The 13,799-nt window shown below is 45.9% G+C and overlaps 1 protein-coding gene across 5 annotated transcripts in view; it reads left to right on the forward strand.

Annotated features, from left to right (window-relative positions):
• The window catches only part of SLC45A4 (solute carrier family 45 member 4), a 90,863-nt gene that overhangs the window by 14,846 nt on the left and 62,218 nt on the right, over nt 1–13,799 (forward strand). For 2 of the 5 annotated variants that reach the window (XM_074831812.1, XM_074832344.1), the window contains exon 1: nt 6,647–6,850. The exons of 1 other annotated variant lie outside the window; for it this stretch is intronic. The gene's annotated coding sequence lies outside the window, so the exon portion shown is untranslated. Of the gene's footprint in view, nt 1–6,326; nt 6,344–6,646; nt 6,851–13,799 lie in introns of those variants that run through there. 2 more of the 5 variants (XM_074832247.1, XM_074831903.1) reach the window with 2 other exon arrangements.

Raw genomic sequence — 13,799 nt, forward strand, 5'->3', positions numbered from 1 at the left:
GATACCCTGAGAGACACAATATTATGTGAAAGGGCCTGACTATTACCTGCCAGCCTCTGCAAGCTGAAACAAGCTTTAGGACCATCGCATGAGTCAGTGTGTGTGGTTTATCCAGCAGAAAAGTATTCCTTTTTTTTTTATGTAGGGTTTCCCACCAAATCAGCTAGATGAACTGACTCATCCTGAGCATATACAATCACCAGATGAAAAGGAAAGGAAAAGTTTCTCCTTTTGGGAGAAAATAACTTTTAAATCATTTTAGCTGTAAAGTGAAACTAGACCCCAGCAACAGCGCGGTATCGACACTGTTGCTTCAGGTAGAGGGACCTCCTCAAATCAAACTGCATGAAAACTGATGACTGGGGTGATATTGAGTTCTAGGAAAAGGGAGAAATTGTTGAACACAACTGTTTTGAGTTAATTCCAAAAACTGTGAATATGTCAGTGTTCACCCAACTTTTAGGGGGAAAGAGATAAAAGAACCCTAAAAAAATCTCAGTATTTTGCTGGGATTTTAATTTCCACTCCAGTCAACTTTGGGCTTTAGAAATGCATTTTATTTTTTCCTCAAAGTTTAAAATTAATTTCACATGAAGCACTTTGGGGTTGCAGTTGTTTGACTGTGTTTGGAAATTCAAGCAATTAGAATAAAAAGTATTCACCCAACTCATTTCAGCTTCTCGGTCACAACTACAACAGTGTGCTTGGGGTTATTCTTGAAACTTGGGTTGCTTAAGTCATTTAAATAGATTTCTATTTCAGAAACAAAATGAGAGCCAACAATTTCACAATTAAAAGCTCGAGGGCTACAAAACTTGGCTTCACCTAAGACTCTTAACATTGTTTTTATTATCTTAATCACTAGGTTCTTTACATACTAATTTTCCATCCCATTGCCAACCGGTGCCAATCCAACTCGCTTTTCCATCACCCAGGTGAGTGTTACTCATGTTTTCAGGGGGATGTAAAAAACCCCTGAATATAGTCAGCACAACAGTGTCTATTTTTGTGACTGCTTGTGGACCTCTGCTAACACTGAGTCATAGCTGCAGAAGTCACTAGCTTAGATGTAGCTCCGAGTTGTTTCCTAGGATTTTCCAAAAATACAGAGAACACTGCCCGTTTTCCAGATGCAGTTTTGATGACACAGGGATAAACAATTTGAAATCCTGTCTATGCTGGGACCCAGAATATTGCAAACACCGATTAGATACGTGACCGATTAGGCAAGGGGAGAGATGAGATAAATCACAACACGTGGTTGTAACAGGCCTTAGCAGAGCAGAGAGTAAAGCGAGTCCTCCAGGAAGGCTAGAGAGGCTTCAGATCCCACCTGGGTGATCAAAACAGACGTGCCCAATAACACCTGCATAGTTTGAATCCAGCTGTAGCTAAAAGGCTGCAAAACAAGAAGGTCATGTGAGTAGAGATAAATGCTCAGTTAACTAGAGGTCATGTTTTAGTGTCTAGAGCTATAGACTAAGCATTTGTGTTGCGTGACCAGATAAAATACGGTACTTTATACTGGACTAGCCCAACTGGCTTTCATCTATAAATTAATCCATGAAACGTTGTGTTGTTATGAGAAAGCATTAAGGAACCAAGATCTCTCAGGTGAAACTTCAGTGAAGTTGGCTTTCCGGCAGGCTGCAGGAGCCTGTGCAGCCAGAAAACTAACCGGTCTTTTTTTCTGTATTCACCAGTGTAAACTGGCAACAATACCGGCCAGCTTTCACCAGGGTAAGGGAAATGTCAATGAAGTCACTTGAAAATCATCTCAGACTTAAAGAGCCTCCCGTACTTCAGGCTTTGGTTCAGGATTTTGGGTCTTTGCAAACCCAATAAGATGAAAATTTATCCGTTTTTCAATTTGGCTTTGAGTGAAAATAGAGAGACCAAAGTACACATATCCCTGTGCAGCAATGGAAACCTCATAAACATCATAGTCATGGTTTAATATGAGGCAGCTCGGAAGGAAAACTGACTAATCTCAGCTCATTGCCCAAGCGGAGAGAAACAGAAAGAGTAAATAGCATAAAAAATAAGAGGTTCTGGTCTCTCCATTGCAAGGGGAGAAGTGACTGAACTGAACAAGCCCTGCAGTTCTCAAATGCTGTCTAGCAGCATTTTAACTGCTTTTGGCACTTAGGTGAGGACTGAAAGCCACAGTTCTTGCAGGCCTATCAAGTCATCCCTTGTCAACTATAAACTGCACTGGAGCTTAATTATTTTGCAGTTTTATTGTGAAGATAATTACAGACCACATAAATTCAAGAGGCAGGATAATTTTTGCAGCCATTAATACCACTTTTTAGCTGTGCAATCCAGGAAAATAATGATAGGGAACTCTCATTCTTCAAGGCTTGAACTCATGAGGAGACCTCCCAAGTGGCAGCAGCGGCAAACGCATCTTACAGGCTGTATTAGACTCTTGCCAGGATAACTGCTCTCAGTTTGAGCCTCCACCATGAACCGTTTATTTTCCATACGGGGATGGTGTGGGAAGGTATAGCTACTGCTTTTACTCCAGGTTTCAGCTCAGGAGAAAGGCAAAAAGACCCTACACCTGCACTGCCCTGTTTGCTTAGGACTGTTGACTTTGCTCTAGGGTGACAGGAACCAGCTGGCTCCAGATGAGTAAAATTTGGGCACGAGACAGGGCAAAGGGCAGGGTCACGGTCTATAGCTGCAGGTCCTGTCTGAAACCATTTGGCTCTCAGAATTCAAAGTCAGTTTTGGCTACCACAGGCAGCCTACACTGACCAGCAAACCTGCCTGTCTGGGTCTCAGTCACACACTCACACGCAGCATCCTGCTAGTCCATGAGACCTTCTGAAGACTTGTCTGCGTCCAGACAAAACACCTTTGGTTGGCTTGCCGCAAGTCTACAGGGTTCATCCAACAGGCAGAAACCAGAAGCATCCCAATGCTTTTAGGAAAAAAAAAACCAAAACAAAACATCAAGGGACATGGGCCATTTTATGCAGCCATTAAAGTTCCAGCTTAATGACAGCATCTGCTGGGGGAGAGTAGGAAGAAGGATAAACAGCAGTTTGAAGCCTAGAGCACGAGCTTCCCATCAGATATCTCACCCTTTGTAAGAGATACCCTGGGGATAAGTTACAGGCCAAATGTGTAAAAGTTGAGACTCATTTTTCATGTCTTGTTTACAAGTGTCCTGGTTGGAAGACCTCACCTGGGCTTCTGGGTGCTCAGATTTGCTTCAAGTCTGGCCTCAGGCTTCCCAAACCCATGGCCACTCCCCATTAGGAGACACCTCTAAGAGTTGGCCGTGTCAAGCATCATTAAGTCTGAAAGCAAGTCAAAACAATCCCGAGGGCTTTTGTCTATTCAGATGAAGAATTACCTTTTTTTAAAGTCACAGCTTTCAAGGGTTTAAGAGCAGCAGCAGTCTCATGAGGTTTGGATAATCTAGGAATCCCAGCGTTTCATATAAAGCAGTTCACACTAGATCTGAGCACTGGCAAACAGTCAGCTAAATCCATTATCGCATGATAATGCTCAAACATTTCATTAATTCCTAACCAGCTGTCCTCTGCTCCCTTACCCCTTTCATCACACAAACATTTCTTTAACAGTCTGAGGGAGGGGAGAGGGAGGATCAGACACAGCTTCGTAAAATTCCTTCACCCGCTTTGCCTGCGGCAAGTTATTTCTTTTGACACGCATGTAAAATAATATTGGGGGTGTTGTTTGTTTGGCTTGGCTGGATGGTACATTTTCATAACAATTTTGTAAGCCAAGTACCTGTGAAATAGAGTAGAGAGAACTCAGGGCAGCTTGTTGATGACCCTGCCGCCCGGTTAATTAACATATCTCATTAAAATAGGGAAGACCCCTTGCTCTAATTTCTATGCCAAGACAGAGGGCAAGGCTTTTAGAGCAGGATATTGCTCTCCAGTGTCCAGAGGTCCCATAGATTTATTTTTTCTTAAAGTCCTTGGGTACTACATGCCAAACCAACCAGTGGAAGCAAGGATTACTGAGGGATCAGTACCTTGGGGGTTTCTCCAACTACATGACTCACAAAATGGAAACATGCATAATAAGAATCATAGAGAGATTTTTAAGGTGACTTCTGGATACTTTCTTTACAGAAAGCTCTCGCTGAAATGCCTCAACTCACTACATATTGCCTAGGGATGCACGGAGGAACGGGACTCACAAACACCCCTCTCCTGAGGAGGGTCCTGCTACAGGCAGACCCTCACAAACGCCAGGAAGGAGAACGTGTCTCCAACCTCGTTCTCAACCACAGTTTAGGGGATTTTCTCCCAGTCCCACAAACGTCAGTCCCTCTCCCGGGCAAACACAGCACACGTCTGGACAGCACATCAGTCTCTTGACTGACACTGACTCCTTCCCTGCCAAGACTTGAGGATGCATTTATTTATTATGGGCTAAATATTTGGAGTTGAGTAAGAACCTCAGAGGGAAAAGGTGGGTCTGCTTCCTTGGATTTTTTTTTTCCACTCCCTCACTCTTGCTGTAAAAAAATTGGATTTTCCAAACTAAAATGTTTGTTTTATGGAAAACTACCCTTTCTGACTCTAGGCTCAGCTAAGGGCTGACAGTTAACAACTCTCAAGCGAAAATCGCATAAGGAAATAAAATGGAGAAATATCTGGACACGTCTGGACACGTCTGGACACTGCCAGAACATTGCAATGTCAGGGCGAGGTAAGGACAAAGCTTCACCACAACAGCAGGCAACAAAAAGGCGAAAAAAAAGGGGGGGTTTTCAGTTAAAGTGAGGTGTCAAAACGTCAGGTAGCCCTGATGTCACAAATCTCTGTGTAACAAGAAGCACATCTTAGAAGTTGTAACTACATCCACATCTTGGGATCCCTTCTTGGTGTTTTCAGTTGTGTTAGGGTCTCATATTATTTCTACTAAAGTCACTGAAGACTTTTCTCTTACCACAAGTCATTAGGCTTTTCTGCTACTACAAAGATATTTTGTTTCTTCTGTGGCATAAACTTTAACGTTTTATTGAGCTATACTACATACATGCAGTTGTGAGATAATGGATGTTGTTTTACTATCAAGAATAGGTGTTACACAGGGCTGTTGTTGGTACGGTAGCTTTATCTTTACCATTTGGCTAATTAAGATAATTATTTTGCCACATTTTTTCAAAAAGCTAGCAATGCCATTAAAATATTTATAAACATCAGAGTATGTCAAAAAACCCCATCATTCTTTGAATCAGCTTTGGGAATCCTCACCAGAAGATGGTTAATTTAGGGAGTTGTGCATGACTGTAGTCATGTACGCTTTTCTGAATTAGCCTAGGAATAAATACATATTGATAACAGAATTCTACAATAAAAGATTAATGTTTCTTGTTTCTTTAAGGCTTGCAATCGCAGTGTTTCTGTTAGACTCAAGATTCATATTGCTTTTTAATAGTGCATAGATGTGTACAGTTCTTCCATTTTGCCTTCTGTGGTTTTCCTTTTTCTTAAGTCTGGTATGCTTCGTGGTTTATTTATTCATGAGCTGCAGAGAAAGAAGTTCGCAATAAAAAAAAAAATTGTTTTGGAATATATAGTTAATAGCGTGTCAAGAAACAGAAAACAATTACACTTATGCAATGTTACGTGCATTTTTACATGCCACTCACACTACTTTATGCATCCCCAGTTTATGTAAGTAATGAAAACTAAATATTATGCTCCCCTGCCCAATGTAGTCAGCACAATTAAGGCTAGGAGACGTAAGTAATTGGGAATAAAAAACCACATGCCTGTGCTAAAAACAATGCGGTCTTTTATGTCAAGCGTGCAGGAGGTGCTTGCAGTGCGGTAGGACTGTGGTTGCAATCAGGACCAAAGCGTTTTCATTTCCTGGGGGTCGCTGCGTGTTGTGTATCGGAGATGGGAGGAACGCGAACTGCACCCTCGCAGAGAGCGGGCGATGGCTGCTGGGCACAGCTCACCCCGGTAAAGCGCTGGGCTGGAGGTGTGGAGGCTCACGGCCGGCAAGGCGGGATGGGCCAAACCTGAGGCCAAGGTGTTGTTTTTCCTCACGATGGAAGGAAAATTTTGGCCATGTTGGGCCGACATGTTTGCAGCTATCTCAGGTAAGGAAGGGCAGCCGCTCCTGCATTTTCCAAGTTGTTAGTCTGGAGCTGTACTTGACACAACTTTTTCGGGCAGGGGCGAGGAGCTCCGCGCCATGTCGCCGCCGAGTTTCTGTGGAAAACGCACACGTCGGCGGGGGCAGATCAGGCGGCGGCCTCCAACCGCCCTCAGGTTGCCGCTCGACGACTCAACGCGCTCCCTTTCCGGCCAGGAACTCCCCTTCGGCCCCGGGAGAGGTACCGGCGGGCTCGTCCTTCCCCCCTCCGGCAGCAGCAGCAGCGGTCACTACACCTGCCCCGCCGGCCGCCGCCCGCCCCGCGTTCCCCTCAGGTGGGCGCTCCGCCCGCGCCCCCCGCCCCTGGGGGGATGCCTGGTCGCCCCCGTAGCCCGCCCGCCCGTCGTCCTAGCAACGCCCCCGGCCCCCCTCGGCCACGCCCCCTTGTTGCATATTCATGACCCCCGGCGCGGGGAGGGGGCGGGGGCGGGGAGGGGGCGGAAGCGGAAGCGGGAGACGGTTTCCGAGGAGCCCGGTATAAAGCGGCCGCTGGTGCCCGGTATAAAGCGGCCGCTGGTGCCCGGTGTCGCTCGCTGTGCTCGTGCCGCTGTCAGTGACCTCACTCCTCCCTCCTTTTCCCCCTCCCCCCACCCTCCCCGCCGGCCGCCGCGGGCACCTCCCGGCACCGCCGCCTCCTCCCCCCGCCGCACGGAGCAGGTCCCGGGTGCAGGGGGAGACCCGGGGGCAGGTAAGGGGGGTGAAGGGCCGCGGGGTCGGGGGGGGCGGCTGAGCTGTGAGGGGTGCCTGGGGTGAAGAGGGGGCTGGGAAGGTAAGGAGCGGTTGGGGAGCTTTGGGGTGAGGGAGGTGAAGGGCTGGAGAAGGTGAGGAAGGGTTTGGGGAGAGAGATGAGGGGCTGGTGAAGGTGAGGAGGGGTTTGGGGTGAGCTAAAGGGCAGCTGAAGGTGGGAGGTTTGTGAGAGAGATGAGGGGTTGGTCAAGGTGGGGAGGGGTTTGGGGTGAGGGAAAGAGATGAGGGGCTGCTGAAGGTGAGAGGTTTGGGGTGAGAGAGAGAGATGAGGGGCAGGTGAAGATGAGGAAGGGTTTGGGGTGAGGGAGAGAGATGAGGGGCAGGTGAAGATGAGGAAGGGTTTGGGGTGAGGGAGAGAGATGAGGGGCAGGTGAAGATGAGGAAGGGTTTGGGGTGAGGGAGAGAGATGAGGGGCAGGTGAAGATGAGGAAGGGTTTGGGGTGAGGGAGAGAGATGAGGGGCAGGTGAAGATGAGGAAGGGTTTGGGGTGAGGGAGAGAGATGAGGGGCAGGTGAAGATGAGGAAGGGTTTGGGGTGAGGGAGAGAGATGAGGGGCAGGTGAAGATGAGGAAGGGTTTGGGGTGAGGGAGAGAGATGAGGGGCAGGTGAAGATGAGGAAGGGTTTGGGGTGAGGGAGAGAGATGAGGGGCAGGTGAAGATGAGGAAGGGTTTGGGGTGAGGGAGAGAGATGAGGGGCAGGTGAAGATGAGGAAGGGTTTGGGGTGAGGGAGAGAGATGAGGGGCAGGTGAAGATGAGGAAGGGTTTGGGGTGAGGGAGAGAGATGAGGGGCAGGTGAAGATGAGGAAGGGTTTGGGGTGAGGGAGAGAGATGAGGGGCAGGTGAAGATGAGGAAGGGTTTGGGGTGAGGGAGAGAGATGAGGGGCAGGTGAAGATGAGGAAGGGTTTGGGGTGAGGGAGAGAGATGAGGGGCAGGTGAAGATGAGGAAGGGTTTGGGGTGAGGGAGAGAGATGAGGGGCAGGTGAAGATGAGGAAGGGTTTGGGGTGAGGGAGAGAGATGAGGGGCAGGTGAAGATGAGGAAGGGTTTGGGGTGAGGGAGAGAGATGAGGGGCAGGTGAAGATGAGGAAGGGTTTGGGGTGAGGGAGAGAGATGAGGGGCAGGTGAAGATGAGGAAGGGTTTGGGGTGAGGGAGAGAGATGAGGGGCAGGTGAAGATGAGGAAGGGTTCGGGGTGAGGGAGAGAGATGAGGGGCAGGTGAAGATGAGGAAGGGTTCGGGGTGAGGGAGAGAGATGAGAGGTTTGGGGTGAGAGATGAGGGGCTGCTGAAAGTGAGAGGTTTGGGCTGAGGGAGAGAGATGAAGGGCTGAAAATCTTCTGGGTGAAGGAGTTATGGGGCTGTAAAGATGGGAAGGGAGTGAGGGGTCTGTGGGGCTGTAAAGTTGGGAAGGGTATGAGTGAGGTGAGTGAGACATGGGGCTGCAGTGGTGGAAATTGGAAGGGGTTGAGCTCTATGGTGAGGGATTGGGCCAGAGGAGATGTGGGGCTGCAGGTGCTGGGAAGGGATGAGGAATGAATGGTAGGATGAGTAAGGTAGGGTTGGAGAGGCTTGACTGGGGTGTCTGGGATAGTGAGTCCTAATGAGGTGAAGATGGGATGAGAGAGGTGGCAGAGTGCCACTCTGGAATTACGTTGGGTGTGAGTATGCTGGAAGAGGACTTGACAAAGGGACCAAAGATGGAAACTGGTGTATCTTTTCAGACTATTAAACTTCACTAGTCTGCCATTTGAATAATTCCACACTTAATCTGTAACCTCATCTCAGTGCTTTACCATAAACCAGTTGAGTCTCACCTCACCTACTCTGATATGATAGTGGGAGAGTACTGGGGGAAGGAATTACTTGGCACTAAACTCTTAAATCTCCCATGAAAGCTGCAGTTTTCCTTAAGATTATGTTATCAGTGATTTACAACTCTGAGATGTCCTAATTTAGCACTTTCAGCAGGTGCAGAAACTGTGTTTGACCTTGAAAAATACTCTCCCTGTGGGGCAGTTGTCTGTTGTAGCTATTGGCCTCCAGTATTCTCTATGTATAGAGGAAAAAAGGAGGGGAGGAAAAGATCTAGCCAAGGCTCTGACTTGGCACTGGGTGCAGTGAGTGAATTAATGTTGCTAGAGCTTGGGTAATGCAATGAATTACAAATGGAAAAGGATGGGAAAGACATTGCAGGATGTTGAACAGAGGTGATATTTCCTTCAGAAAAGATGTTACAAGAAGTGTACCTACAGGGATAGGCAGCACTAAGTGCAGAGCACAGGCAGGTAACTGCAACAGTATGAGGATTCATGAGAAGAAATTGCACTGTTACAGCATGTATCCTTACTGCTCTGAAAAAAACTGCTCTGGTATGATCTGCTTCGTGTTCTACTGCCTTGATTAGACAGTGCTACTAAAGTATTCAATGAAATATGGCTTGAGCAGGCACTTGAGCTCAAAGACAGAAAGAGCTGGTGGATACTTTGCTAGAATAGAAACTAGGAATACTAGTTTTGCTCTAGAAGTCAGGCTTTCCTGTAAATATCTGGCAGAAGTGGTTGCTGATGCGATTGCACTGACATAGCTTGTGTATGCCTTCTTACCCCCTCCCTGGTATTGCACAAGAGAAGGTCTTCCTCACTTGGTTTGTTTAATGATTATACTGGATTGATGAGATGTTCAACAGGCCTAATTTTTCCCTTCCTAAATAAGGAAAGGGGTTTCAGACAAGAGGTTAGGGTATTTACTTGACATGCTGGCTATAAATGCTTCCAGAAGTACTTTTTATGGTAAGTTTGAAAAGCTGACACTACCTTATGCTCCTAAAGCTGCATCCAGTAGTCTGAGGCATCCAAAAACACCTATGAGTTCCTCTGTCTGTGAAAGGTAGTGGCAGCTGCTGTCTTGGAAGTGAGAGCTTCATTCCTGTATTAATGAGATTAAATTGGATATTTAAGGGAGTTTTCATGACAAAATAATAATTTCCATGATGTAATGGATGGGATCAGTGGAACAACTTCTATTTTGGTTAGCAGAGACCAGTTTGCATGGGTTGGCTCGTGCCTCTCTAAGCAAGTAAATGATAGCAGTTCTTGCACTCAATTATGTACGACTGAGGCATCTTCAGTAAAATTGAAAACGTATGGTTCTATAGATAACCCTCTTGCGTAATGTGTTAACTCCTGCTGGAACCTGCTGCTCTCTGGGAGTTTGTTGCTGAGAAAGGAATGAGCAGTATCTGCTGACGTGATCTTGTTTGGATGCTATGGGGACTGCTTGCAATCAAAAGCAATCCTCTCCCTCAGAGCTGAAATGTGTCTTAGCAATTCAGTTTGTTTAAAATACACTTGTATTTTACTGCCTTAAGCTGACAAGGGAGGATTGTCTTCTGCTGGAGGTGACCTTCATTAGTGGTGAGAAGGTGGTTAGAAGACTGATGTAGCTGGTGAACTTGCTGCTCCTTCTGTGTCATGTTACAACAAAATTCATGAAGTGCAACTTTGTTCATGTGCCCTTTCAGGGGGGCCATACAAGTGAAATATTTATGTGACTTCCAACGAAGCATGGTGTAACTCTGAAACAATACACATGCTTGTATGTCTAAGTACATGTGACCTTAATTTTTCACACTGAAGCAAACGTGTAGCCTATTTCAGGAGCTTTCTGAAGCAACTGCCTTTATTCTGCTGTGTGGCAATACAGGCTCTGAGGAGCTTAGAGAAAGCAGGCTGAATTTGGACCCATCTCACAGGGCTGTGACCTCAGAGGTTAATTACCTTTAAACTCACTCTAGTCCTGGATTCACTGACAGCTGGAAAGTTAGGTCTTGGTAATTTAATATTGCTCTGCTTCTGTGCTAAGGCTGGAGTTGTGGACTCTGCCTCTATCCCTGTATAAACTTGTTTAAATGGACCATTTCTAAAAGCTATGAGAATACTAACATTGGATGGTACCTGCAGAGTATTTCACCAGTGAAACTGTATCTAATGGGCAAAAAAACCTTCTTGAAGTCAAAATGTGTTGCTAACTGAGTAGTTTAGAAGAGATGCTTAAGCTTTGAGAGGCATCTTATAAATGCCTAGGTAGGAGACTGACTGAAATTACTGACTAGCTGCTAGATAATGCCTACAGTTGTATGTAACACTTCTGTACTTTCAGCAGACACTGATTTAAGCAATAAACAGTTCCTGTGCACAGTAGCATTTGATCTTGTCTAGCGTAATCTGTAAAATCTACCTGTGATGTACTGCTGTCATTCTTGGTTGAACAATTTATGACTTCAAGCTTCACTTTCTAGAGTAGGTAGCGAGTTTCACTCAGTGTGTGGGCACCTCTACTTGTGCATTAGGCAAAAACAGTGAAGCCCTTTCACGTTGCCCATCACAAGCTGCAACTGGCAGCTCTTTGAGCTTAACTAACAGTCTGTATGTCTGGTGTTACTCCTAACAGTAGAAGCCGCCCTAAAAATACTTGCATCAAATGATCAAGCAGTGTGTGTTGAGCAACAGTGCACGTGGTGGTGTCATGCTTGAGATTAAAAACAAGCTTCACTTGCACTTCAAACTGACTTTAGTGTGATAGCTGGTGTAAAAGCACATTGAATAGAGGCAAAGCTACTTGTGTTGAAATGGGGCTTTCCAGTTGATCTGCCAGGAGAGCTGTTGTGGAAGTGATGAGGCTGTCATGTGATGGAGGGGGAAGCTTCAGCAGCTTGCAGAGTAGTTCGTAACATCAAGAGCTTTGTGCTGCATTTTAGTTTTGCAAGGGTCACTCCCATGACCTTTACCTGTAATACTTGCAAGACCCCAGGCTGTGACCTATTCCAGCTCTAGACATAAGATTCATCAAAACTACACTGACAGTGGCATAGCCTTGTGTGCAGTTGTTTCCATTAGAGAAGGCTTGACAAATTTGGTAACTATTCTGTTAGAGCTCCTGATCCTTCAACTTGCAGCTCATTGTCAGCCTTACTAAACAGCTTCCATTCAACAGTGGTTAACTCAGGTAATACAGAGTGCAACGATTGTCACATGGGTTAATATACCAGTGTGAAACTGATAGGAGTGTTTGCAACAGTACTTTTCCTAACTGTTTAACGAGTCCCATAAACTTTCCAGTGGAGCTGTGTATTGAAATCACCATACAGACGGATAAAATACGAATGATTCTGGCAAATCCAGTTGCTGGAAAGTTGAAGCAGAACGCCTGCTGTCAGGATGTGTGTAGCTTGACAGATAGCTGGTGTTTCAGTTGGAGAGTCACCTTCCAGATGGGAGATCCTGGACAGCCCAAAAACCAAGCCTGGAAGCAGACACTGTTTAAGCTGTGGAGCTCTGTGCTGTGAACTAAAGACTTTAGATGCTTTTGGTAAGCTGCTGCTGGTCAGGTGACTGTTGCATGGTCTGTGGCTTATCACTTACCCACACATCTTGCATTTGGGTCACAGCCCTACTTGGAGTAACCACCCAAAACTTCCACTGGTAAAGGATATTATGTCCTCCAGCTGGGACTGTAAAGGTCTCTTGAATCCAAGCACTGAATAATTATTGTTATCCTGAATAAACTGGTTATTCTGTTATGCTTCTGTATCACAGTTCACTCCTCCAAGTGGAATAAGATACTGTGCATGAAAAAGAGCTCAGTTTGTGCTATTAAATCTAGACCTCTGATAGAGTTGCTGGGGAATGAATTTGCCTCAAGTTAAAAGCTGAACTTGAGGCATCTCAGCAATGGATTTGGAGCACTGCAGTGTCTGAGTTGCTGAGTGGTTTGTGTGCTGTGAACTGCCATCTTAGGGAAACTGGCACACAGTAGCTTAAATAAAGCCCCTTAGTGCTGTTATTTCCAACAAGTGCTGTAAAGTCATTTAGACTGCGACTGGCATACTGCATTATAACAACTCATGAAGTGGCCAGGTTTTCTCATCAAACTTGCTCTTGGCAAGTGACTCTGGCAAGCATCAGGATACGAGGCTTTTGTTGGGTAATGATTTGGTTTGGCTTAGGAGCTGCTTCTGACCTTCTTTTGGCCCTTCCTGGCATGTGGTCTACTCAGACATGAATCTCAATATATAAGTGATGGGAGGTTGGTCTCCACAACATGGACAACTAATAAAAACTCTTAAACCCAGTCAGAGCTAGGGAAGACCTGCTTTCCAGGACCCCTGTCTATGAAGGATATAGGCTATTAAACTAGTCTTTAGCTTTAGGACACCTGGCTGGCTTGACACTTTAGGCTTGACTAGCAGTCTCTTTTGCAGTGTTAAATGAAGACTAACTAATCTCGGGACCTGAGGTGCTCTGGGAGTGGTCTGAGACATACTCTCCTTGCAAGACTGAAATTGTCAGTCAATAGCTGCTACTCATGTAGCAAGGCATGAAAGGGTAGGAGGTAAACAAAACTTAGCCCTAAGGAATAGACTGAAGATGCTTTTAAACATCTTAGCGTGTAAACAGCAGCAGGAAAGAATTACTCCTGAATTGTTTTGCTAAACTGTATCTGAGATGGATTTTATCAATGTTTTGGGGAGAGCAAGACTGGTGCTCTTAGTGGAGTGGAGGGAGAACCTAGCTTCCTCATCTTGTTTTAGAGGAGAGCGCTAATGTTTTTGTAACTGAAATTGAAACCAGTGTTATGCTGACCCTGCATATTTTTTATCCTCTGCTGGCTGGCCTGGACTACTTGTGCATGCAGTATAGTTCATTTATTTTGGAGACTTGAAAACAAGCCATTATCACCCTTCAGTGTCAGATAAATAAATGATCTAACTGGGGGCTGAACCCAAAGTGCTCTTTTACAAAAGCACAACTGCATATCACACTTTTCTTCATTCTGTCCTTGACTATATGATTGGCCTTCCTGGACCACATCCAGAAACCAGTGGCTTAACCC

This window comes from Strix aluco, chromosome 1 (assembly GCF_031877795.1).
Source record: "Strix aluco isolate bStrAlu1 chromosome 1, bStrAlu1.hap1, whole genome shotgun sequence".
NCBI lineage: Eukaryota > Metazoa > Chordata > Aves > Strigiformes > Strigidae > Strix > Strix aluco.